Source organism: Trachemys scripta, chromosome 6, assembly GCF_013100865.1.
Source record: "Trachemys scripta elegans isolate TJP31775 chromosome 6, CAS_Tse_1.0, whole genome shotgun sequence".
In the NCBI taxonomy this organism is placed as follows: Eukaryota; Metazoa; Chordata; order Testudines; family Emydidae; genus Trachemys; species Trachemys scripta.
Genome location: NC_048303.1, coordinates 3,075,263 through 3,101,446, shown reverse-complemented (window position 1 = coordinate 3,101,446; position 26,184 = coordinate 3,075,263). Strand labels below are relative to the sequence as shown.

The 26,184-nt window shown below is 43.3% G+C and overlaps 1 long non-coding RNA gene across 1 annotated transcript in view; it reads right to left on the bottom strand.

The window, feature by feature from the left end:
* Window positions 1-26,184, bottom strand: part of LOC117878677 — an 89,299-nt gene that overhangs the window by 62,511 nt on the left and 604 nt on the right. The window lies entirely within an intron of this gene.

Below are 26,184 nucleotides of genomic sequence, written 5' to 3'. Positions count from 1 at the left end.
GGAGGTTTGAGAGCCTGGGAGGGAGGGGGAGACTCCGAGTGGCCGCGGCACACGCGCGCCGCTTCTCCCCCTCTCTCCCAAGCTTGAGAGCCTGGGGGGAGGAGGCAGGGCTGGGGATTCGGGGAAGTGGCGCAGTTGAGGCGGGGCCGGGGGTGGGGTAAGAAAAAAAACGGGGCGGGGGGGGACGGCCAAAATTGTTTTTGCTTGGGGCGGCAAAAATCCTAGAGCCGGCCCTGCTTCTCTTCTCAGCTGGCTTTTGCAGGGAGGGTCAGAGGGCATTCAAGTACATGGAAAGCTACCCTCTGGTAGAAATCCATTAATGAGAACTGCTGATCCAGCAGTACGTGCACGTTCAGCTACATAAAAAACCTTCTGCCTGAGCCACCTGCAGGGGATGTGCACTTCAAAAGGCAGCTTCTCTGGAGATCAGAAAGAATCCTTACTAGTTGCTTCACTGGACATTCTTAATGTAGGAATCTGCATTTGCTTTCGGAAAACTACTCATATTTCAGAGGGCTGATCTCCCACTCTGACCCCTTGGCCTGTCTGTCTTCCCCATCTCTGCTGGTACGCAGCCACAATGACCCTGTTTCTTGTTAAAGAGTTCTTGAGAAGGTTAGTGGATTTAGGGATGAAATTGTTTCCATTTTAGCAGAATCCATTTGTACTACAATTTATTTTTGGTACTTCGATAGCACAGTAAGACTCACAATGTCTAGAGAGGATAAATACATAATGCCCCTGTGAGGAAAGGAAGAACTGAGGCACATAGTTCCAGGCCAAAAATCACACAAGATCTCTGTGGCTGAGCAGAAACTCGAACCAGCGTCACCCAAGCCCCAGACTAGTGCCCTAACTACTGGACTATCTTTCCTCTCAAACCATGAACAGAAGAAAAATTTTACTAGCAAGAGGTAAGCAAATACCAGTACTAACTCCAACTAAAATGGGCACAAGATTAAAATTCTCCTATGCTGGCAACTGACCATAGTAGCTTTTACCTAAGGATCCCTACCATTCCTCTCAAACTAGCAAGGGTGCAGCACTGCTCTCAAGAAACACTTGCTGGGTGTCCCTCAAACCTATCAGCCATGGCCTGCACGAACACAGAAGATTCATGTTTGACGTTTTCCTAGTCTCTTGCTCTCCTCTGAAGACGGGGAAGAAAGTGACCTGCATCACTCAACAGTGACCCCTCTAGCAATTGGTGTGGGATCAACACCAAAGGGAGTCCTGTCAGTCTTGCTCTTTAGGAAACAGAGTTATTAAAATGGTTCCTTGGCGGGTGCAAGAGGATACGTCTAAGGACTCCAAATAGGATGACAAGACTCAAACAAGCAAGCAGAACCTTGCTGTGGTAACAAGCCAGTCTAGAAGTGCCAGGAGAGAGACAAATGTCCCAACTACACAGTTTTATGACCCTGCTCCTAAAACCATTTACTATTAATAGGAGGAAAGATGTCAAGTATTTTCAAGGTGATCACTACAATCTGGAGCAGTCAGGACAGGTTCTGATATTATCCTGCATTTCCATAGAGCCCTTCACCCAGCAAGATCTCAAGGGACTTGATATGCCATCTAACACAAAGGGACCATGCTCCTGATTGGGACCTCCCGTGCTGCAGCAACTACAAGCTCACAACTACAGGTAGGAATCTTCACCCACCAGGGAAGCGCAAATCATCTCTGGAGTGGAACACAGTAACTGGGAAAGCACTGCAGCACTACAGAGCAGGATAGGTAAAACCGGACCTACAGGCAAAGCGTAGGTACACCTAGTTGTTTGGGCAAGAAACCAGATTAACAATTGTTCTTGTCTTTAAAGATCCCCTGATTTTTTTCACATCAACCATGGTTTGAGATCTTTGAGAACTCCTGGAAGACGGCAGAGGGTCCTAGAGGACTGGAGAAAGTTGAAACATAGTACCTATCTTCAAAAAGACGACAAGGAGGACAAAGGGAATTATAGACCAGTCAGCCTAACTTCAATACCTGGAGAGATACTGGAGCATAATTATTAAACAATCAATTTGTAATTACCTGGAGGATAATAGGGTTAAAAGGAATAGTCAGTTTGGATTTGTCAAGAACAAATCATGCCAAACCAACTTAATTTCCTTCTTTAAAAGCGTTACTGACCTAGTGAATGGGGGGCGGGAGGCAAGCAGTAGGTGTGATATTTGATTTCAGAAAGGCTTTTGACACAGCTCCACGTGACATTCTCATAAGCAAAGTAGGGAAATGTGGTCTAAATTAAATTATTATAAGGTGGGTGCACAACTGTTTGGAAGACCATAATCAAAGGGTAGGTATCAATGGTTTGCTGTCAAATTGGGAGGGCGTATCTAGTGGGGTCCCACAGGGTCACTACTATTCAATATTTTCATTAATGACTTGGATAATGCAGTAGACAGTATGCTTATAAAATTTGCAGATGACAGCAAGCTGGGAGGGGATTGCAAACACTTTGGAGGACATCTTAAAATTCAAGATGACCTTGACAAATTGAAGGATTGGTCTGAATTCGACAAGATGAAATTCAATAAAGACACGTGCAAAGTACTTCACTTAGGAAGGAAAATCAAATGCACAACTACAAAATGGAGAATAACGGTCTAGTTGGTAGTAGCTGAAAAGGATTGAGGGATTGTAGTGGACCACAAACTGAATAGGAGTCAACAATATGATACAGTTACAAAAACGGCTAATAGGATTCTGGAATGTATTAACAAGAGAGTGTTGTAAGACAGATATAGGCGATAACCGTCCCTCTCTACTCAGCACTGGCGAGGCCCAAGTGGAATAGTGTGTCCAAATCTGGGCACCACACTTAAGGACAGAGGTGAACAAACTGGAGAGAGTCCACAGGAGAGCAGTAAAAATGACCAAAGATTTAGAAAACCTGACCTATGAAGGAAGGTTAAAAAAAACTGGGCCTGTTTAGTCTTGAGAAAAGACGACTGACGGGGGAACCTGGTAACAGTCTTCCAATATGTTGGGAGCTGTTATAAAGAGGACAGTGATCAACTGTTCTCCATGTCCACTGAAGGTAGGACAAGAAGTAATTGGGTTAATCTGCAACAAGGGAGATTTGGGTTAGATATTAGGAAAGTTAGGAGACGGGGGGGGGGGGGGGGGAGACACGGATAGCTCAGTGGTTTGAGCATTAGCCTGCTAAACCTAGGGTTGTGAGTTCAATCCTTGAGGGGGCCACTTAGGGATCTGGGGCAAAATCAGTACTTGGTCCTGCTAGTGAAGGCAGGGGACTGGACTTGATGACCTTTCAAGGTCCCTTCCAGTTCTAGGAGATAGGATATCGCTATTAATTTAAAAATTAAAAAAAACCTTTCTAAATATAAAGATAGTTAAGCTCTGGAATAGACTTCCAAGGGAGGTCATGGAGTCCCCATCATCACAAGCTTTTAAGAACAAGTTGGACAAATGCCTGTCAGGGACGGTCTAGGTTTACTTGGTCCTGTCACAGCACAGAGGACTGGACTTGATGACTTCTCAAGGTCCCTTCCAGTCCTACATTTCTATGATTCTATGGTTGTCACATCCAAAAGATGGAACCTCCAGCATCAGAACTAGGGGATTAGTTTAGTACCAATTCGGAACGACAAATGTTACTCTGAATCTTAAACTGCAGCAACTAAACCCATCTCTACAGCAACTGGGTTTTCCCTGGTGACATCTTAGCCCAGTTCCAACCTGCTTAGCTAGAGAGATCTGACAAGGTCAGAGACCCAGATACATAAAGCTGCAGATTTATTTTAATTGCACAACCACTTTATACTCCAGGCAGAGTCATAACAAGGCCACAGTATTTTCAAATAAAGTCAGATTTAAATCCATCTCTAGGGATCTCAGAGTGAAACCTCAGTCTCTGCTCAGCCCACTGCAGCAAAAGAAATGATACCGTAATACTTTACACTTACCCCACATTTCTCCTTCATAGATCTCAAAGCACTTTACAAAGTGTAGCATTTTAAGCGAGAAAGACTGCATCCTTGCTTCTTCCCCCGGCCCCCACGGATAACTGAATTTCTATTGAAAATATTTTATTTGCAAGGATTTTATCTTTTGGGGTGGAGGCTGACAGCACGTGACCCCCCCATGTAATAATCTTGCGACCCCCTGAGGGGTTCTGACCCCCAGTTTGAGAACCCCTGCACTAGATGAAGTTTCAGCCATTTTCAAGTCCAGTCCCAGATGGGCTTCAACAAAGCAGAGATTCAAGTAAGGAGACATTAAGCACATTAGAGACAGCTGGCAGACTTCATCTTGCTCTGTCAATCTGAAAAAAACAGACTTACAGAGCCACTTGCCACTCTTGTAAATAATTTTACTAGATTCCATTTGTCTGTCTGTCCCTTTCCCATATTCCCTTTCCCATTACTGATGAATTGCCAAGATGTCTGCAAACATTATCCTCCGAATCAGTTAGGAGCCACAGACATACTTAGGCAAAATGGTTTGAATGACCTGGTAAACGACAGTAACAAAAATTCTGTTTTTCAAGACTAAAAAAACAGAATTAAAGTTCCAGGTTATATAAGCAGTTTTGCAAAAAAAGTCTGAAAACTTAAAAGGGTGACCTGTACAGAAAAACACTGGGTTTGTGGCCTTGATATATAAAGGCAGCCTCAGTTGTTTATTCCTTACTTTTTTCTTCTTGCTTTGCACTAATAGTTCAGATTTTGCTTTACCAAGACAACTCTGGACAAAAACAGACAACTGGAGAAACAATAAGGACGACATCAGATGTCAAGGAACTGAAACCTGAACAACTGAGAGAAGAGATTTTGAATCAGGGAGTTGAAATGCTCTTAACACCTATTCTACTTCAACTTCTGCTAAACATTTTGAAGGCGCGAGCTCAGGAAAGATTCAATCACCCTTCCTATTAAGGGTTGAAAAAGTCCTCCAAGTTCTGCTCTCCGAGGAAAGCTCCATTAACAAAGTCAAAAAAGTTCCAAAGTGTAAGTAAAACAAGTAATTTAAAACCTTTCAGTCCTTTACAAGATAAAGTCGTGAATAATGGCACAAACCTCATTTCTCGCCTATAAAACGGATTTCTAACTTGAACAGGTTCTATCATTTAGGCTCTCTAGTGCATCCATCATGACTGGATCTCTAGTCCATGGTCCAGCATGCTGCTTTCTCCAGGGCCAAGCTAATTTTTAAACAGTGTTTCCGTACAACAGACCATAGCTGTGGCAGAAGCTGAGGGTGCTCTTTGAAGGCAGTAGATGCTCAATAGTCATCGAAGACTATCTGCAAGCTAGCTAACAGCCAGCTTTGAAAATCTGAGACCGTGATCTTGACAAGCCAGCGGCATCATGCCCTCTGCAGACAGACAAACTGGACAAAGTGGTTACACTTCCGTACATATAGTACTAATCTTGAAGTCTGGGGGAATATTTTGGGAGGGGATTTCAGTGCTAAATAGACTCCATAATTATATTCAGTATCACCACAATGAAGTATGACACATTACAACCTGCCACAGAAGCATCTGTATCACTTAGCAACAGGCCGAGATAGAGAGCAAAAAGCCTCTGTATCAGTAGTCCCCAAACTTTTCAGGGTCACGCCTCCCTTACCCTTGTCTGCTCCCCCTCCCCCCCGAGCCAGGGCGGGGGAAATGATGTGGACAGGGGTAAGGAGGCGGAGGCTAGGGCCACAGCTGGGGGTGGGGCCGGGGCCAGGAATGGAGCAGCAGCTGGAGGCCGAGGCTGGGGACGGGGCCAGGAGCGGAGCAGCACCTGGGGGCTGAGGCTTGGGGTGGAAGCTGTGACCAGGCTGTGGTTAGGGGCCAAGATTGAGGGCAAGGCTGGGGCCAGGAGCAGAGCTGGGGCAGAGCTGGGTTGGATGGCTCTCCTGTCCTGCTCCCTGTGGAGGCTTCCCAGGCCCTGCCGTGCCCCCCCAAACAAACATTCCTATGCACCCCCGTAGTGGGGGCACCCCCTGCTCGACACAGACATAGCTTGGTAATCACTCAGCCATGAGAAAATGCAGGAAGGGGCTACTGCAGTTACTTTAAAATGAGATTTCTGATATAACCCAATACATTTGGTAAGATTTACCAGATGGAGCAATGGCTGTTTAATAAGATAGTTACCAGCGAACAATCAACTGAATTAAAGAAAAGAACGGATGTCCCAGTAATGACCCAAGGAGAACAGCATTACTATGCTAGCATAATGAAAGCAATGCTCCCTTTTTAAGCCTTGAAAAATAAAAAGAATTAATTGTATCTCAGTTAAAATTAGAGCCTGGAATGCAATTTCCATACCTACCAAGGGCAAATTCATCCGTGTCTGAAAAACCCAATACAAAGCAAGACAACCCCAAAAGCAAGGAAATAACACCCTGGAAAGGGCGTAACATCAGAAGGTCATGCTTAGACTAGCGCTTAATAGGACTATATCAACCATGGCTGCGTAGCTTCTCTGCATGTCATCATGAAAGCCTTATCGCCACTGGAACGAATTGCAAAAGAACCTACTGGGGACTTTACATATATTCAAAACCCATTAATATGGCAGGGAATTACTGGCTGTCTCCATCAGACTAGGTACAAACAGGGAGTGCCAATGGCTTAAACCAGTGGTTCTCAACCAGAGGTCCAGGGCTCCTGGGGGGCCGCGAGCAGGTTTCAGGGGGTCCGCCACACAGGGCCGGCATTAGATTTGCTGAGGCCCAAGGCAAAAACCCAAAGCCTGAACGCATGGGGCTGAAACTGAAGCCTGAGCAACTTAGTTTCATGGTGCTCTCTGTGGCATGGGGCCCCGAGCAATTGCCCTGCTTTGCTACCCCCCCAACTCTGGCCCTTGCTTTTATATGCAGAAACTGTTGTTGTGGCACACATGGGCCATGGAGTTTTTATAGCACGGTGGGAGGATCTTCAGAAAGAAAAAAAAAAAAAAAAGATCGAGAACCCCTGGCCTGAACCATGTAACTTTACTCCAGTTATTCACAAGGGGGAAAAAAACAGACCTAGTTAATCTGCTTATCAGTTTAAGAGAAAGTGAAGTTAAAAAGGCTTCAGATTAGGAATTAATAGAACAGAACTCAGTGCCTGTATAGCACTTTCAAAGACTTTGAAAAACTCAATACTGCATATGCTTATAAGGCTAGCTGCTCTTAAATGAATGGTGAAACGACTGGACTAAACACATAATCAGTTCATGTGTTAAGCAGATGTGACAGTTGACAGGACCTTTGTGCTTTACAGGGAGTGTGACCCCAGGATAAATCTTTTGCCAGATATTTGCTCGGATAATTTGAGGGGTTTGGGAATTTTAACAGTGAACACTTCTACTGAACCTAGGAGAATAGCCTACAACCACTTGCATTATGCTAACAATAAAAGTTTCCCTCTAGACGAGAATTTAAAGGTGACGACTCAATTGAATTAACACCCAGAGTCTGGGATTAGTAAGACTTAATTTTAAAAAGACTAACCTGAGAAGAATTATTCATGTTTAAAAATGTCACTGGAATTCGTTTTTTTTAATCTAAACCTTCTCCTGCAATTTAGGCTACTTAGTTTACGTAGGCCTAGATATCACACCAGTTGTGCTTGTTACAAAGTTAAGGATTCTCATTTACATTTAACCAAAGCAGATTGGGGTTTTAGTGCCAAGATGCCTCAGTCAGGATTGGGGGCCCATTATATGAGGCACTGGGAAACCCACATCAGACAATCATCTGCTCCAGAGAGTTTACAATATACATGGTCGTGTCTAGTCCAAAAGTCACACAATGTACCCATTACAGAGCTGGGAATAGAACCCACATCTCCCGATTCCCTCTGGTGCTACTGGCATTTTATTTCCATTTCACATCCAGACTGTTCAGCAGTTGAAAAAAAAACATTTGCTTGCTAAAAATGCATCTTTATATGCCTTCCTTTTGTCAGTTTAAGAACCCCTACACAACCCCATGCATTTATCAAGTAGTCCGCACTACAGACTTAGCACTTCTGAAAAATCAGAGTGAGCATTTGCAATTCCCATTGCCTTCAACTCAAGTCATAGTTGCTTAGCAAGTCTGGAGGAGGGAAAACAAAACAAAAACAAAAACAAAATCAGACCCTAATCTTTATTTCACTGTTCTCTGAAACTTCTTTTTTCAAACTTAGTTAAAAAGTCTCAGATTCTAGACACTGAATGTGAAATTCTTATAACAAGCTCATTCCCAGAAGCTCAATGTAATGTAATTCCCTTAGGAGTATGCAAAAACTCCCTTTCTTCTGCAGAAAGGGAGAAGTTCTGTGCCGATTCAAGTCAGAAGCAGACTGGTACTCCAAATCAAGCACTCTCCCATCCCTCAAGTAATTTCTTTAGACCAGAGGTTGATTTTCACAGCATGGACCATCTCTTAGAGATTCTCAGAGATCCATTCATTGCCCTAATTTCTGTAATTCAAAGCAACTGCTTCCATGAAAATCAACACGTGGAAAGTATTTTCACTGAAGAGTTCAGGGATCCACAGAAGCAGGTGAAAATGAGAAGTCACCATGTGATCTTCCATCTCTCAAGACCACCAGCAAGAACTCTGCAAAGCACTAACGATCCATAGACCACAGTTTGCTTTGAACTATAAATGCAAAGCCTCAAGTCCAAGAGTTAAGTTACTGTATGGGACTTCACAATACAGCAAGTTTTTCAGGAGAAGTTCAGTGGAGCGTGACACTTTGCCACAACCAACCATTCTACTTGATCTTGCAGTAGGGTTTCAAGTTCCAATCGTGGTCAAGTTCTGAAGGACATTTGCAAAAAATAATTTGTGATCAACCAGATCTTCTGGTGACCTTTATAGAGCTTTTAGCAGCTCCAAGTTTTACTCATCAGCATGCATTGGATGCAAATGAGTCTTCAGTTTTCACAATGCATTAAAAGAGCTATCCAGACAGTCTAGCTGACCAAAATGCCAATGTGGTCTCTAAACATGGATTCCAGATAAATGCTTGTGGAAATGCACGAATTCCAAAAGCCCTGATTCCTGTAATAGCTGGCTTTAGAGGCAGAACAGGGAGGATAAAAAGCTAAACAAAAAGACCACAGATTAGACTAATTTAGGGGTGACAATGGGTGAATTTTGAGATGGATAAATTTCCAGACCCCAGTGTTCCAGCCGCACATCACATAAAGGGTATTTCAGTCCTGGAAACCAATATAGTTGCAGTCATGGTAATACATGACTGAGACCTGGTAGTAATGGCCCTTAAAACCACATCTGTAGGATACAAATTGCATTGAAGCAATGAGTAAAATGGACTTTGTTTGGAAAAGTCTAAAACATCATGTGAACTATTTTGTTGAAGAATGCCAGTGTCCAAGCAAAACACAGTCAGGCCTTGTCCTGCAACTGAAGCGGTGGTGGCCTCGGATGTTCCAAGGAAAGAGATTTAAATAGACACTCAAGATATAGTAGAGGGAGAAAGGGAAAAGTATGGCCAGAAGTGAGCAAGATGATGTTCCGTGCTCAGAACTGCACAGAGGAAAGCTGTGGGAATACTACACGTTTGACAAGGAGATGTAGATCACCAAAGCTTTAGTGGTGAAGTCCACTCAGTCCACTGAGATCCATAGAAATTGCATCTCACATCAACAAGAGTTCTAGTGTCAACAGTTCTACTGTCAAAAAATCCTTTTGCTGATATAGGAGTTCCATTCTGGGAACTGGTTTAAGCTATCATGGTGAAAGAACTCTTTTGCCAGTATAAGCTCCGTTTCCACTAGGAGGTTTGCTGGTACAGCTCTAGAGGCAAACCCTTTAAGTGTAGACAAGGCCATAAATATTTCACCAACATGCTTCGGGTGACCCAGCTCATTTCATTCAGTTGGGAGAGGGGAAAATAAAATGGCACAGAGGAAAGCTCACACTTTTTTACTCTGAGAAAATTAGCACATGCACAGCAGGTGTGTGAGGGAATAAGTGCCACTCTAAAGCTGCATTAACAGTCATGCAGATATGAAAGAAGGGGAGCCCCATCATGACAATCATTTAATACACTTGCTGATGTCTTAGGGACACGAAAGGGATCTAACTCACAAGCAATTGACCGACAGTAAAAAAAAAAGTGCACAATTTGTTAGAAAACAAGGACTAGGAGAGGCCAACAGAAAAGTAACCTTCCCCAGTCCCATAGGCGCTTCCAAAACCTGCAGCAAGCTGTTAAGAAGCCAGTGATCAATCTACTTGCTCTCACCATGACAATACAGTGCATGACATTACAGAAGCTTATGTTGACCCGGGGCAGGAAACAATGATCGTTTTCTCTGCTGGAATGTACAAATAAACAAGCCAGGATCTAATGAGTATGTAACTGTAACCCTAAGAACACCTTGATGCCAACTGGAAAACGGGTCATTGTTCTGTAAAACAGTAACGCTCAGAATCACAGGCTCAGAAGGGACCATAAGGGTCATCTAGTCTAACCCGCTGCCAAGATGCAGGATTTATTGTATCTAAACTATCCAAAATAGATGGCTATCCAGTCTCCTTTTGAAAGCCTCCAGTGAAGAAGTTTCCACAACCTCCCTAGGCAGTCTGTTGCACTGTTCTTACAGTCAGGAAGTTTATCCTGAGATTTAATCTAAATCTGCCGGGCTGCAGTTTGAACCCATTCCCTCTTGTCCTGCCCTCTGTGGCAAGAGAGAACAACTTTTCTCCAATCTTTTTTATGGCCGCCTTTCAAGTATTTGAAGACCGCTATCATGTCCTCCCTTAATTTTCTCTTTTCCAAACAAAACATGCCTAGTTCCTACAGCCTTTGCTCATATGGCTTGCATTCCACCCCTTTGATCATCTTTGTTCCTCGCGTCTGGATCCTTTCCAGTTTCCCTCAATCCTTTCTATACATTGACCAAAACTGGACACAGTACTCCAGCTGAGACCTAACCAGTGCTGAGTAGAGTGGTACTATCACCTCCCATGACGTGCATTTGATGCCTCTGTTAATACAATCTAAAATTTCATTTGTTTTTTTGCAACAGCATTGCACTGCTGACCCATGTTGAGGTTGTGACCCACCACAACTCCCAGATCCTTTCTTGGCTGTGCTGCTGCCAAGCCAGTTATACCCCATTCTGTATTTGTGCATTTGGTTTGTCTTTGCTGAATTTTATTTTGTCTGTAGCCGAGTTCTCCAATTTATCAAGATCCCTCTGAATGTTAGCTCTATCCTCCAAAGTATTGGCCACCCCCCCCCACCTTTATGTCATCTGCAAATTTGATCAGTATGTGCTCTATACCTACATCCGGGTCATTAATAAAGATGTTAAACATCAGACGCAGAACAGATCGCTGTGAAGCCCCACTTGAGACCTCCCTCAAATCTGACATCATTCCATTAATAGTTACTCTTTGTTTGCAGTTATTTAACGAGTTATGTATCTGCTTAATGGTAGTTCTGCCGAACCCGCTAACTTATCAGAATGTCATGTGGGACTGCATCAAAAGCCTTGCTGAAGTCCAGGTACGTTATGCCCACTGCATTCCCCCTATCCACCAAACCAGTTATCCTGTCAACGAAGGAAATCAAGCAGGTTTGGCATGATTTGTTCTTAGTAAATCCATGCTGACTGCTAGTGATCACCCCTTCAGCTTCCAGGTGCTCGCAAACTGAATGTTTTACGCATTGCTCTAGTAGCTTCCCAGGTATCGAAGTCAGGCTGGCTGGTCCATAGCTCCTTGGCTCCTCCTTTTCTCCCTTTTTAAAGACGAGTAACACATTAGTCCTTCTCCAGCTTTCCAGGACCTCTCCTGCTGTCCATGAGTTTGCAACTATTATTGCCAGTGGCTCTGAGATTTCTTCAGCTAATTCCTTCAGTACCCTTGGGTGAATACCATCAGGCCCCGCTGAGTTGAATTCATTCAAATTGGTCAGATCTCTGATGTGTTCTTTACTTATCCTGATCTGCATCCCTTCTCCTTTATTGTCTATGGTAACTTTGCTAGTCATCTAGTCAGGTGTTATTTTTTGTGAGAAGACTGAAGCAAAGTAGGCATTGAGCAACTCTGCCTTCCTATCATCTTCCATTACCAGCTCACCTCTCCATTGAGCAGTGGACCCACACCATCCCTGATCATTTTTTCCCCCTGACGGGCCTGACCAACTTGCTACACCCAAAATACTGTTTTCATAGGATATGTCCAAAGAGGGTCACATGAAGCTCTTCTAAAATCTTATGTCATACTGATCCTCATAATCACTGTGAGATGTTTGAACGGATGCTATTTAAGGAGTTGTGTATACGTACTGAAAATGTGTTTCAAAGTCTACATCCAAGACAGGACTGATACACAGGTTTTGCCAGACAAAGCTATATCTATTCCCCATCTGTCTAGGAGCACGTGTACATTAACCACCGTAAGCCAACGCAATGGAAGCTCTGTTTGCAATGAAGTCAACAGGAGGACATGAAATCAACATGAAGTCAACATACGAGGGAATAAACCTGGGAGAAGGGGGGAGTGGTCAGCTGGATTCTGGGGACCAACAATGAATTGGGGGGGGGATATAAGGTGGTGGCAAAATGACACTCTCATGTTGCACCTTTGGAAATAATCAGGCAGTGTGATTACATTCAAGAAAACAGGATCCCAACCTGTTCTAGTTGGAAGCTCTGTAAAGGACATTTGGGTGAGACAGGAATGCTTTTAGACCAGAGGTTCTCAAACTGAAGTGGGTCATGACCCCGTTTTAATGGGGTCACCAGGGCTGGTGTTAGACTTGCTGGGGCCTGGCCCCAAAGCCAAAGCCTGAGCCCCACCGCCTGGGTTGGAAGCTGAAGCCTGAAGGCTTCAGCCCTGGGAAGTGAGACCCAGGCTTCAGCTTAAGCCCTGGGTGGCAGGGCTGAGGTTACAGGCCCCCTGCCTGGGATGAAGCCCTTGGGCTTTGCCCCCACACCCCGACCCAGGGTGGTGGGGCTTGAACTTTGGCTTTGCCACCGCCTCCTCAACCTGGGGTGGAGAGACTTGAGCAGGATCAGGCTTCAGTTCCCCCTCCTGGGGTTGCGTAATTTTTGTTGTCAGAAGGGGTTGCGGTGCAATGAAGTTTGAGAACTGCTGTTTTACACAGATGGTTAGTCTATTAAATATCATCTCTAGAAAGCATGTTATACTTTGGTTTTATAGGTAACCTTTTGTTCCTATTATCCTTACTCATTATCTCTTAAATCTTAATCTTTGATAATAAACTTATGATTATTTTCATTATAAATAAAGTTCAGTGCTGTGATGTCATATAGGAGCTGATCCTCACTTGAATGAAAGAAGCTGGTGTGTGCACTGTCCCTTTGGAGACAGTTTACCTGGTATTACTGTGAACAGCCAGTGACAGGAGCCGGGGAATTTCACAGGGGAATGCTTCAAAGTGGGTTTGAGGACCGGGGTGCATCTATTGTTAACCTGCAGAGCAAGATGAGGGCCCTGAAGAGATTGTTTGGGTAGCTAAACCAACTAGAGGTGTCAGGGAGAGGACACCTACGTAAGCACAAGCAAGTCTCTCTCTTCCTGGAGGCAGGGGAAATAAGGTGACACCCAGTCACGGGCACCCTGAGAACTGACACACTCACTTATTTTAAAGTCAAAATACATTGCAATGCACAAGCTGGGCTCTCATTTGCACCATGTACAGAATGCCAGGTGCAGGATGAACTGCCACTCCGCTAGGATTCTCAGAAAAGACAAGGCTACTGGATTTATTAGAATGAACCCTGCAGAGACTGAAAGGTTAATCTGTTCATATTAACCTAGACCATAGTTAGAGAGGGAAGCTACAGGAACTCTAAGCTAGGCAATTGCAGACAAGTGCACAGAACCCAGGATGACGACACCCTGCTCACATCCAGGGCTTAGGGTTTCACCCATGAGGTGGGGGCAAACATGCTCAGAGTTTGGGGTAGGTACATTGAGGGAAGACGGAGAATTTAGGAACACAACGTCCATCCGCCACCCCCCACCCCTTTTTTTATTAAGAAAATTGGCAAGTAAAAGTTATTGACAAGTAGTGAGGACAGTTTTACGTGTCTCTAGGCCACAGCTTAAAGCACAAGGATGTTAAAGAAGAAGGCAAAATAGAAGGGTCCATCAAGAGAACTTAGACGCACCCACTGCATGCACCTGGGCAAGCAACCTAAAACTTCCTTTGGAAATGACAGGGGGAAACTCAAACAGCTGCTCCAAAGCAGTTTCAACCATCTTAGCCCAGATTCTTTCTAATAGGCTGAGCACAGAACTGGGGGCCACCTGAAACTGGCAAGAGGTTTACTAGTTACCAAATCAATATCTTCGTGATGTCGCTGTAAGAGGTTAGTCACAGAATGGGTCACACATGGGCTTTATATATGAAGTGGCGGCAGGTTATATATAGAAGTCAGAAGTTAGGAAGTGTTGGCACACAGTACCCCTGCCTACCCTGCATGTTTTTATGTAGATTGTCCTCACCACCCAGAACAGTGAATTTTTAGCTCCCTAGATATTTATCTTGTGCTAAGCACTTTACAAGCAATATACCCATTGAGGGGATGTGGGATAGCTCAGTGGTTTGGGCACTGGCCTGCTAAATCCAGGGTTGTGAGTTCAATCCTCGAGGGGGCCACTTAGGGATCTGGGGCAAAAATCTGTGTGGGGATTGGTCCTGCTTTGGAGATTGGACTAGATGACCTCCCAAGGTCCCTTCCAACCCTGATATTCTATGGTTCTTTGATTTAAGCCTTAAATCCCACATGAACGCCATTTTAGAGGCAGAGAGACTGAAGGGATCTACCCATGGGTCCTAGAAAGTCTGTGGCAGAAGAAGAAATAAAGTGCCAATTTCTACCCCCAGTCCTGTGCTTTAGTCACTCAGTTCCCTAAGGTTAGTAAATATTTTCCCTTGCATCTTCAAACTGCCCCCCCCCCACCTTCTAGGTGGAAAATAATAACGGGGTCTTTTCACAACCTACAACACACCTTCAATCCTCAAGATATTAATTAGAATTGAATAGAGAGAGTCTTAAATTAATTTGTTTTGGAGGCAAGGAAGATGCAAGTCTGGGGAGACCCTACACAGCCCCAACCAACTGGTTAAATAACTAAAGGCCAACTCTGAATGTGAATTTAATTCAAAAGAAGTTTTTTCCCCCCAGGCTAATTAGGCCTCAACTGGAGTATTGTGTCCCACTCTGGGTGCCACATTTCAGGAAAGATGTGGACAGATTGGAGAAGAGCAATCATAACTTTTGAGGGAAAATCTATCCCCGCAACAAATATTTGTTCCTACAAATTGCTAAGAATGTTAGGACGATCTTTCTAATCAAAGGCTTCCTACCTTTGGTTTATCTGTAAGAACTAATAAATCAACACAAGTACTCGTCTCTTGATTGATCACTGTCCGAAAATCTGCCAGCTACTATTTCTGCATCAAATTCATCCTACATGAGAAGCAGAAAACAGATAGATGTAGTAACATAGGATGGGAACAAAGATTGCAAAATGCAGGAAGAAAGGACTTCTTTGCACTTCTAGTCTCTATAGGATGACCAGACAGCAAGTGTGAAAAATCAGGATGGGGGTGGGAGTGGGGGGGGGTAATAGGAGCCTATATAAGAGAAAGACCCAAAAATCAGGACTGTCGCTATAAAATTGGGACATCTGGTCACCTTAAGTGTCTAAAAAGGTGTACAAAAGCCATGTGGAACAGGAGATTTACTGAAGGGTAGAAAAATCCACTCACCCACAGTGAGCTGGGAGCTTTCTCTGAGAGCTGAGAGACCATATTCTAGTATAGCAGAATTTAGGCTTTCACTTTAAAAAAAAAAAAAAAAAATCATCAAGTTCCTACCTGATATAAATGCAAAGTGAACCTTCCAAATGAAAGTCAATGCAATACTGTCTTCCTGAATCTAAAAATATTTCCAGTGCCTCTGCTGGAACACACAGTTTTGCCAAGTACTGACTCAGAAGAGCAAAAAAGACTCCTAGGGTTTTATTCTGCAACCTATTAACATAGTATCTGAGCACGTTCCACATTAAAAATAAAAAAAAGTCGATAGCAGCAGCAAAGTCCCCAGCATACTTTGTGGAGTCTCTGGCACTTCTCCATTTTTGGTGTAAAAACTCTGCATGGGTAGGGTTTGAGTTCAGGGTTTGTTAATTATTGTACTTTTCGTTAATATTAATTTGTTTCGGGGTAATTTTTTTGTTGGTTGGGGTTTTTTTTAGGGGATGAGGGGGGAGAGAGAAAGGCGTGGTGTCAATGTTGCACATATCATTTGTATACTGGAAAGGACTTTCTGAAGACTAGTCAGTTTCAGGGCTGCTAGTGAGAACCCCATCAGTAGTAGTGAAATCCACCCATCATGTCAGTTTCGAATTGCTGCTGGGGGATCCCTGAATAGATCAGAAGAAAAGTACTGTAGTTTTTCCAGAGAGATGCTGAACCCAACTCCCCTCTCTCCCCTATGTATAAATGGCAAAGATAAGATAAGGACTTGATCCAGAGCCCATTGATTTCAAGAGCAAAAGGCCTTAAAAAGCAACAACTGGTAGACATCCAAGAGTTCTGAAGGAATTTAAGTGAAGTTGCTGAGCTAACAAAAAATATGAAGTCTCACTAATATCAGCTATTCTACCTGGGGAACAAAAAAGGTGATAAACTTGTCTTAAAAGGAGCACTGGGCTGATCCTGGGAATCACAAACCAGTGAATTTTACTTCATTACCAGGAAACTGCTGACCTTTTGCATTTGTCACTTCATAATTATATAAGCAAATAATCTGTACTGTAAACAATTGTTTTATACAACTCTGCTTTCAGTTATTAGCTTTTTATCGAACATCCATCTCAGCACATCGTAGGTGCAAACTAGCGCAGCTTCTGTAGAGGAAGATGTCTCTCTAATCTACCGGAATTGTAAAGCATGCCCACAAGACAGTGGATAGAAGAGAACTGACTGACAGCATATTTGGATTTTCAAAAAAAGAAGCTATTAGAAACAGTAATCCTAGGGCAAGATAAAGTACTGTCAAGGAATAGAAATTGGCTAAGAAAATGAAGAGCAGGAATAACTGGCCAGTTTTCAACATGACAAGAGGTTAACTTCAGGGCACAAGGAGGTTCTGTACTAGGATTAATGTATTATGTACATGCCAATGATCTGGAAAAGGGTCTACAGAAGTAGGGTGTCAGATGAGAAAGTTACGTTGGTTCGTCAAGATCACGAAAGAGTGAGAAAAACTTCAGAGGGACCTAAACAAAGCTAAGCGAATGGGCAATTTGATGGATAAAATTCAGAATTGACAGATGAAGTAACTCATATTGGAAGGAATAGACTGAACTATTGATACACATCGCTGGATTCTACATTAATTGTAACCTCTCAGGAAAGAGATCTGGACATGACTACAAACAGTGAAAGAAACTTATCAGCGTGGAGATGCTGAGGTAACCAGACAAGTCAGCATTCTGCAGAGGTTTGAACTGGGGACAGATTGTTTCCTTCAGTTGTGAGTGCATCAGAGTGGGGAAGGCATATTATAAAGTTTGGTTGAGGTACACAAGACTCCAGGGAGAACCATTTAAAATCTGAATCTTCATAGTGCCTTGTCTGCAAAGATCACAAACTACAGTTGTGGCATAAAAACAGTCATACTGGGTCAGCTCAATGGTCCATCTAGCCCAGTAGCCTGTCTTCCAACAGTGGCTACAGAGGGAATGAACAGAACTGGTCAACATCAAGTGGTCCATCCCCTGTCACCCATTCCTGGCTTCTGGCAAATGAAAAGCAGCCACTTCTGCAGTAGAGGCCAAAAGCCTCCAAAGCACAAGAGGAAGTTTTGTTAAGTGTATCAGAACAAATCCCCAGTTTTGGGAGAAGTGCCCTGGAAATGTTTATAACCATATGTGATCAGAAGTCTTCTCCTTCTTCCCCCACCACCCAACAGGAACAGAACCGTTTCACAGTATCAAAACCTACAATAAGTTACTTTCTAAGCAGGACAGTGTGAAGAGATTGCTAGATATGTGTGAGAACAGAGATATGGTAACAGCAGGAAGGGAGAAAGGGGATAGTTGAAGAGAAACAAGCTTGCTAGAATATTAGGGCCTCTCCTCCTGCCCACCCTCCTTAACAGTTCCTTGTGTCTTTGCTTGACAATACTGAGAATGCTGCCACACAGTCCTGTCTTGCACATCTGCTTATACTTAATAAAGCTACTGGCCATTGTCCACCTTTCTTTCTCGGTCTCTTCCCTATTGTAATTGCTCCCCACTGTACCTAGCTTGAATTCTAAAACTTCATTCTTTTTCTTGGTGTGCAACAGCATTCTGCAGTTCGCATCTTATAAATGTGCATCTGTAGATAAAGTCAAGCAGGGACACGAGAGTCTGCAGGATTCACATGGCGCTCATCCATACTGAACAGAGGAGAGGCGAGGAGTCCCCATGATCTTGATTGCATGGCACTCTAAAAGGGGATACATTTTGGGATTCAATGACAGGGCTGGCCAGGGTACAGCCTGCGGGCCAAATTCTGCTGTTCTGCAACAAGTCCCACAACGGACCTCATTGTTAATGAGCAACTCCCCACAGTGACTACAGATCCCAGCAGGCCATGCCCCACCTTGATCACAGCAGACAGGGACTGCTCGAGTTTATTTCATTTTATATTAATTAGCTGCAGCCCTTGAGCTTGCGGCAAGTTGCCAGTGCAACCCGTGGCTGGGCAAGGTTTGGTCATCTCAGCTATATGCTCAACAATTAGAACAAAACCAGCATTAGATAGAGATTATTTTTTAAAACCTTCAGTGTAAATGGAATTTATTCCAGGAAAACAAAATGGATGTGTCAGCTCCTCAGTCCCTGCTCAACAGTTACAGCTCCAGCTATTGTCAAACTAGAAAGTCAGCGGACAAGAGACAGCATACTATAGCCCATGACAGACAGGTGATAATTAACCTTCAGAATCAACTGCAGTTTTGGAGTGTGCACTGGTTGGAAAGGCTTCAGACAACTTTCTAAGAACAGCCATATTTTTTTTCCGTAAAGCCTCTAAATGCTACACCTGCCTCCTAATGTCACATCAGACTGGAGATGCAGGCCAATCCACTGTCAAGATAAGGTGAATTAGTTTTTAGGCAGAACTGTGGCAGCCATTCTGTGGTTCAATCTGAAGAGATGGAGCTGCAAATACACTAGAACCGTCTTCTCAAAGGAGATGATTTTCAGAAGTCCAGAAATCAGCATGTTTGACAAAAACTCTACAGCAAAGGAACATTTTTAGTGGATTTCAAGAGGGAGCAGAGAGGCAGACAGCCCTCCTACTGTCAAGGTTCTCAATGCTCACTTCAGGTATTGGTCGCTGGATACCCCCCATCTGATCCAGAAGGCAGTTGATGTACATCAGATTTTTAACTTGGTCCATTTTAAATTTCTGCTTCAAATTCTTTGTTTTCATTTTTAATTGGGGGGGGGGGGGGGAGGAAAGGAGAGCAAGTGCAATAGGAGGAATGGGCAGAGTTGTTCTCACATTCAAAGTTTGCACAAAGAGTTTGATTTTGATGTGCAAACAAAGGGCAACTTGGTCTGGGCGGTGAGAGGGGAAAATCTCTGCATCAGCCTTGTGAATTGCTTGAAGGGAAGAGACAAGAAGCAGGTTTCTAAGGTACCTTCCTTGGTTTAAAAGAGGTAATGCAGCCTTGCAGGTGGAGCTGGGAGTCAGGCAGATAGTCAGAAGGGGAGCTGAGAATAGAACACTCACTGTATGAACTTGGGCAAGTCATTCCATGTCTCTGCCTTCATTTTCTCTTCTGGAAAGTGACCATACCTCAAAGAAAGACCTTTGGAGAAAATACTTGACCTTGATGCAGACCCTACAAGTCAATTGTTTCAACTAAAATGCGCAACTTCAAGGTTCTGGAAAGCTTTTAGGATGTGAGCAGTACTCCATGGCCATAAACATATATAAAACCCAGGGTCAATAGTGTTAGAAAATATTTTAATGTTCACAATGAGACAAGAAACAGGTCTTTCAGAATTGATCACTTCCTACTTAGAAAGCTTTTAAGCCCTGACTTGCCAGCCCTCCTAGTATCCAATTTAAAAACACTGGGGAGCAGTTATCTGCCAGATCAAGGAAAGAAAACATCCTAGGAGTTCAGTGCGGTCATGAGAGTATAATAACTGAATCCACCAGTGCATAGGTATGTATAGGTTTAGAATCTACTGCTTTATGGGTCACAACCCATCCCTGCCTATTTCATTTTCACCTGAAATACTGCATCAACCCACCTATTTCTATATAACAGCCTGCAAAAATGTGAACAATTAGATGGTACAGGGAAAGTATTTCACTATAAAACATTATTCTCTTTACTTGGATTTCATCCCCACTATCATACGAGTTTCCTGAGAAGAGGAAAGAAAACTCTTCTAAAGGTCCTTCTCTTGGACTGAGTTGTTCCTGACACTCATCTGATTCTTGTTTTATTTGTATGTTTTTCAAGAGATGAAAGTGAACAAGCAAGGAACTAAGAATTGGCGCTTTTTACCAATTTGGATTTGGTACAGGATACGGCCAAAAGTTATTGCCATACAGCAGGGTAGATTTGATTTAAATCATGAGTTAAATCACTAGTCAGGAAGACTCCATTTAATCATGGTTTTCTACATAAAAGTGCATTCTTGTTGGTTGTTATAACCTTAATACATATTCTTCACAACTCACAGATAGATGTAGGTTTCATTTTCAGAAGGTACACACTATACATTTTTAAACAGTGATTTATTTTGAAAACTTTTCAGAGTAGTTTTACAGCTATATCAGAAAACGAATGATTTAGTTATTTCATTTACCAAAGGAATTGAAGCAAATAGTTCACCTCCCAATGACTTCATAAATATCTCCAATTCAACAGGTTAATCATTAATATTTGGAGGATTTTCTTGCCATGCTGTATTAGGAGGAGAACATCACCAGACAGACATTTAAATTGTTTTATTTAAACAACTACGTTAAGTATTCTGGATTTTTTTCTTCAACAGCAAACATATTTTAACAAAACAAGAATATGTCCCTCACTTCTCACATTTATCTCCAGACGTCTTCTCCTTGTCCTGCCCCAAACAATCTTCTATTCATTGAACTTTGCAGTTTTAGAGAGAGGTAAGGGATGGACTCTGTGTATGCAAATTGGCAGAGGGACAATAGGGTTGAGGTCTGTTATTTCTCATATTATTTATTTATTTAAAACATTTTTGCTGTTAACAAACATGTTACCTCTGGAGAGACAAATCCACACTTTGAGAACTGCAAAACTAAGCATCTCTGATGGTATTTTCTAGACTGACCACTGAGTCCCATTGGGTAGATGGAAAGATTAACCTAAATCTATACAGAAGCCCCTGGAACTCCATAAGATTGGGTCCCTAATCCATTGGACATCATTTACAAAAAACTTTTCTTAAACATTACATGAATATATTGTCTCATACTATAGAATTAGAATTTATAATCCCTATTCCATGATGAGATATCTTTGAGCTATAATGTGTTTTAATTAAAACTATCTTTAGATAAAATGCTTTTTGAGGAAAAAACTTATCAAAAAATCTGATTTAAATTAAAAAAATTCAATTAAAAAAAAAATCATTGATTTTTATCCACCCTGCCATACAGTGGTTTGTGGCCTCCAGGTAAAGCAAGTTGGTAGTCTCAATGCAGTTCCTACTGAACAGATGTCCCCATGACAGACAGGGCCGGCTCCAGGGTTTGGGCCGCCCCAAGCAGCCAAACAAACAAAACAAAGCCGCGATCGCGATCTGCGGTGGCAATTCAGCGGGAGGTCCTTCGCTCCGAGCAGGAGTGAGGGACTGTCTGCCGAATTGCCACTGAACAGCTGGATGTGCCGCCCCTCTCCGAAGTGGCCGCCCCAAGCACCTGCTTGGTAAGCTGGTGCCTGGAGCCGGCCCTGATGATGGAGCCACCACAAGTGCGGCTCTCTTTAGCGGTTTCACCAGAGAATCCATAGACTATATAGAGTGGTGCGTCAAGGAAGCTTGCAATGCTGCCGCTGCACCTGTTTCTGTGATTGAGCAGAACACTTCAACCTGCTGGGCTGTTTAAACAGAGCAGCATCTTCCACTGCCATGAAACTGAATATTTCCGAGAGTGTTGTAGCCATGTCAGTCCCAGGATATTCGACAGACAAGGCGGGTGAGGTAATATCTTTTATTGGATCAACTTCAGGTCACCTGAAGAAGAGCTCTGTGAAGCTTGAAAGCTTGTCTCTCACCAACAGAAGTTCGCTCAATAAAAGATATTGCTTCACCCACCTGGTCTCTCTCTTTCTGAAAGAAGCATCTAACCCAGGAATCACAAAACTAATGGCATGTACTGGTCAGAGACTGATTCAAATGCAGAAGGGAGCCCTTGCCCACCAGTGATGTCCGAGGGTAATGCCACGGTGAGGAACCTAGTCTGCTCCTGAGCTGCTGGGATTCCAACCAAGGCTCTCTCTTGTCAGTCACTAGCTAGTAAGTGCAAAAGATATTAAGCCATCCCAACCTAGCAACAGCTCCATACTGGAATAGCCCTGAGGTCCAAATAGTCCAGCTCCCTTTTTCTGACAGTGACCAGTAGCGGCTGCTTCAGAGGAAGGCGCACAAACCCTGCAGTAGGCAGATGTGAAGTAATCTGCCCCACACGTTAGACCTCATCCTGGCCTCTAACAGTTAGAGGTTGGCTTAAACCCTGAAGCATGTTGTTTAACATCTCTTCCAAAATGTATAATTAATTATGATGACTTTGGATAGTCTTAATATTCATAAGCGTACAATCCCTTTTTGAAACTTGCTAAATTCTTGGCCTCAAATCTGGGTGCTGAAAGGGAGAAACCAGCTCTACTTTATCCACTCCCCATCACTGCAGAACCTCCTAGCTACGGTGTGTGTAGTCTGCTTTTGTACCTTTATCCCAACTTCTGCGTTCAGAGCCATGTCCCCCCTCAACCCCCTCACTCCGGTGAAGTTTTAGACTGTTTCTCTGGTACTGCCAATAGTTTTTACAAACTTGTTAATTTCGCTACTAAGCACAAGGTGATGGGAGTGCAGATGAACAGCCTTGTCAATTTCACTCTGCCACTGATGATGGCTAAGCTGTTTCTTTCAAACACTGGTACAGGCTCCTTCATTTAAAAATAAATAAGTCCACCAAGCAATGATTTATGTTTTCTGAATAATCTTGTAACATACTGGGTGCAATAAGAAATTATTCAGAAGTACGATGGGGTGTCTTTAGCCCTAAACAAGAAGTCGTTCAATTCTAAAATTTTTAGTGGGACAATCTTCAGTGCTAAAATGAACCTGCCAATAAGTCCTTAACAGTAGTTGGTGGTGGAGACTTCTAGAAGTACTTGTTTTTTTAATTAAGTTATTTCCACCTCTTCTCAAACATTTCATACTGGGATCTCATGCAATTAGATACCAGAGATGGCTTTTACATACCGGACCAGTGGAAATCAGAATTCTGAGCGAGTCAGTCAGTTAGCAAGTCTCCACTTTAATACCAATGCAAAATTTATTGCTGGATCCCTAGAGGTCCTGGGGGGGTCACCCATAACACACAGAAAGCACCCCTAAGCAAAGAAAATGAAAGCACTGTAAACGTGAGACAGGCACAAATGAGAGGAAGGTAGCATGCTCGTGTCTGAGAGAACGTGTCTTTCCAGCTGCAGAGAAACCTGGGCAAACACGTTCAAGTGTTTTGCACTGTGCAGCTGGAGAGCAAGGATAGGAAATGAGCCTTGCTTATCAAAACAATTCAGTATGAGGCTGTATGATGGGCTCACAAAATTAAAGGTAGGTTTGGAATTGTTTGATGAGAGACCAGGAACTGTCACTGCAAGCCAAACACCTTTCCCTACCACCTTCCACTTCAGAAACTCAAAGCCACCAGCAAGTTTTACTTTACACATTTAAGCAAACATCAAACCACGGCGGCCTGTATTCCTCGGTCTACAGAAACTCTCTTGGGCGTCTTACTGTGCCGTAGCTATCATTTCAGTTGTCTTTGTTTATATAATCACACCTGAGTTTTGGGGTTAAAAAAAGTGTCTTTGCCACTTCCAGTCGCTATAGAAATAAACCCATGCACTGTATGCAAACAAAGCATTTTTTGATAGAGAAGCCAAGTGTGTTTGTACAGTACCTAGATTCTTCAGGCAAACAGTTGACTAAGTGCAATTTTACCCAAAGAATGACCGTTATTAAATTTAATATGGAGCATAATCTGCAGCTTCATAGCAAGAACTGTGTTGTACCAGGGCTTTGGAGCTATGCTCCAGCTCCGCTCCAGAGCGGTGCTCCGGCTCCACTCCAGCTCCAGGCAAAAACTTACAGCTCCACTGCTCTGTGTTCCAGGCTCCGCTCCAAAGCCCTGTTGTATACAAATATCCTATTTAAGATACATTCCTGTCAGTCTCCAATATCATTAGCTCATCTAACTCTAAAGGTTTCCAAGACAGACCACTGACCAATGTTGGTCCAGAGAATGGGTTATTCACCTCATGCTAACACTTGGTTTCCAGCTGGTTGATCAGATTTGAAAGACAGCTAAAAAACACAGTAAATTATTATTATTTTTTTTTTTTTTTTACTGTTCAACATATTTAATTGCTATACCCTGCCACAGGGATGTTATATGATCACAACTGGGAAGGAAGTTGGAGGGGAAGTATGCCACAAGACCATCCGTCTAGTAAGATGTGGTCAACGCCACGAAAGTCTGAAGACATCTGCTCTAATCCAGGCCTTCCCCAAGTTCCACTGCCAAGTTTTGCAGTATATTTCTGCTTTTAAGGTGTGTTTCTCTACCTGTTCCTGTACTGAAGATCCACAAAAATATCAGGGGAACTGGCTGAGTGAAAAAAGTGGCAAGACAGACTATCCAACGCACAAAATCCCGATCACCTTAATGGGCTGCTTGTAGAATATGTAAACATTTTAAAAAGTAGTGATTTTAATCTGACCAGATCGTTCCAAATACTAGAGGATTTATTCTAGATGGGAATACAACAAAGTCAAAATAAAGAAGACAGCCACTGCTAAACATAATTGTGCCTTTACCCCAATATGCCAAACGGTAGTGAAATGCTGTCAAATGTATGCCTATACACAGTATTAATTTCAGGAGATCATAATAAGAGTCTCTTGAATGGGGGAGGGTAAGAGGAGCTGTACATGTAATAACTAGGATTTCTGGTTCCAGGGATGACACAGCAGCTGCTGTTAACAACATGTGATGCTGCTAAATGCAAAGAAAACACACAAGCATGTTAAAAGTCCATTTTAATTTTTAAAAACGTAAGTCATTAAAGAAAAGAATCCTTATACCATGATATAGAAATGTATGTAAATGAAGTCACATGTCGGAGTAAAATCTGTGAGTCAGAATAAGCAAGTTAAGGCTCCTTACTGTGATTAAAGTGCTTTGAGGCAGAAATACCCCTCCTCTACATTCGGTAAATACACAAGTGCACACAGCAAGATCCATGCAAGTCAGGCACCGAATTCAAGTTTTAAGAAATAATACATCTTATTTTGTCTTTAGCATATAAGCATAGGGATGTAGGATCATTTAGGGGCAAGGCAAGGAAAACTATCCCTACTGTGTAAGAAACAATCACTGAAGCAATTCCTGCTCAGAGAAAATAAACAGCTCCTCATGGAATAACATGTGAGTCACTCCGCGTACACCTGAGCGCTTAAGACTTGGGCTTATCCTCAGAGCACGGGGACACGGATGGGCAGGTAACATTAAAAACAGCATCCTGGTGATCAATTATCCCCCGCTCACTGACAGGTGGGGCAGCAAGCAAGGAGTTGGATGCTCACGACAGGCTAACAACTGCAAAATGTCAGCGGGGGGGTCCTGTCCAGAAGCATCAGCGGCTCCCACAGCAGGTAAGGACCAGCCTTGCGGGTGCCCACTCCTGCTCTCCCAGCTGGCGGGGACCACCACCAGAGCGGTCCTGTCCCAGTCGCAAGCCCCTGAGGTTACATAACAGCCAGGGTTTTCCTTACCTCCGCGCACAGCCAGCCAGACACCCAGGCAGGTCTAAAGGGACCACACGCAGACCCCCGTGTCACGCCTCGGAGATTTGGGGGGGGGGGGGGGGGGACAACACCCCC